Source organism: Parasteatoda tepidariorum, chromosome 10 (genome assembly GCF_043381705.1).
Source record: "Parasteatoda tepidariorum isolate YZ-2023 chromosome 10, CAS_Ptep_4.0, whole genome shotgun sequence".
Taxonomy (NCBI): domain Eukaryota; kingdom Metazoa; phylum Arthropoda; class Arachnida; order Araneae; family Theridiidae; genus Parasteatoda; species Parasteatoda tepidariorum.
In genome coordinates, this window is record NC_092213.1 from 62,657,727 (window position 1) to 62,659,725 (window position 1,999).

The following is a 1,999-nucleotide window of genomic DNA, read 5'->3' on the forward strand; positions in this document are numbered from 1 at the left end:
TTGCTTTTATTGACATTAGATACGAGTCGTGCTCTAAACCTTTTATTATGAAATTTAATCAATCGAATATATTTAATGGTTGAATTGCTTTTCGTATGTTTACCTTGCTTTTTTTTTTAAAAAAAATTATAATATAATATTGTATTTATAGTGCATTTAAAATGTTTTTGAAGGAAATAAATGTGGTTGAAGTAAATGTCCAAAAAGTTCAAATGATTCGAAGATAGATCTTGGTAATGGATGCATACATCATCAGGTTAATATCGACGAGAAAAAAAAAACTGAGAACAGAATAGAAAATGTGGACTTAAAAGAAATTTGTAATTCTTTTACTTTTTTGGACTTGGTCAAAACTAAATTATTCCTATTAAAAAAAAATATAAAAAAAAGTGAAAACTTAAATGTTACCCAAACAAAAGGACATTTAACACTTAGCAAAATTTTTGAGTTTCCCTTTATTACGATAGGCTAAACTGCTAACTCAACTAAGTTTTTTATACTTGATACTGATTTACCATATATATATATGCTTTAGTAGGGCTGCAAACTTGCAAAGATTTTTGTTTGTTTATTGATTGTGTCGGGCCAGTTGTTACTCAATTTGGTAAGAGACTGATCATCTCTGCTAATTCTGAAAGTGACAACTTATCTTTGCACATTAGACAGCAGAATTCTCAAAATGTTAAGGTTAAAAATGGTGAAAAAAATAAAAGTTAAAGATGTTTCAGTAAAAGTAAGCATCGAAAAAATAAAAGTAAGATGTTTCAGTAAAAGTAAACATCGAAAAAATAAGAGTTACACATGTTTCAGTAAAAGTAAACATTGAAAAAATAATGTAAAGGGTAACAAAAAGAAAAGGAAAAATAGGAAGAAAAAAAATGACCAAGAAGCTAATTACAAAAAAAAAAATTTAAGTCAACAAAATTTAGAAATAGTTCATGTATCAAAGTTTAGGAAATACCACAACCCACAAATGTTGAAATTAAATCATGAATAGTGTCCAAAAGAAAAGAAATGTTTTTTTTTTAACTTTCTTCAAAGGAAGAAGTAAACCCTATTTTTTGGGAGATCCGAATCGCGTTTGGAGATGTTTACCTCAGCATCATTTGGATGTGAGGGCGATGAAAGTTGTACTTTTTTTTTCTCAACAAGGCGAGAAAAATATAATAAACTATTTTTGTATATGTCCAATCTGGATCTCTCAATTTCCCTCTGCTTCATGAAATTCTGTTTTCCTCCATTTTAACGGGGAATACAGATTTTCATCAAGTAAATAACCCCTTTTAACCACACAGAATCTTCAATTCTGAATAAATGACACATGTTGTCCAGTTCATTTGCATAAAAATTTTGTATATTTTTGTGTGAAAAAATTTTTTGAAAATTTTAGTAGATTAGTTATATAAATATGCTTCATTTTTCTTACTGTTAAATTGCATTAACATGCTTTTTATATTTTTGTCTAACATATAATTGAAAAAAAAATATTTGTAGTAGGGAAAAGGAACAGTCATACCAACCTAAATTTTATAAATTTAAAGTATTCAAATTTTTTTATTTTGCTTACCAAATTTTTTTTTTTTTGGGGGGGGGGGAATGTAATACAAAAATTATAAATACTTTTGTATTAATAACAACATTAAAACTCTTTCGTTTTCATTAAATGTCTTTGGTAAAGAATAGGTGTAGAAATTCTATTTTGGGACTTCAAGGCTGAAAACATACCATTGAATTATAATTAGATTTATATTTTAAAGGAGGAGTTATTTTTAGAATGTTGACCCTCTTTCATTTCCATATTAGGAAGCATTAAATGATTTTCATTAATGCATAAGGTTACAAGACTGAGCCTTTTTACTCAATTTCTATAAGTATTTAATTCGAGACCGATGGTTTTCGCATGTCTCTTGCTGAATAACTTATTCCATAAAAGATCTGCCGGAACCATCCAGAGTTTTGTCCACCCCCCTCCTTTGTGGAGTGGATATATATATATATA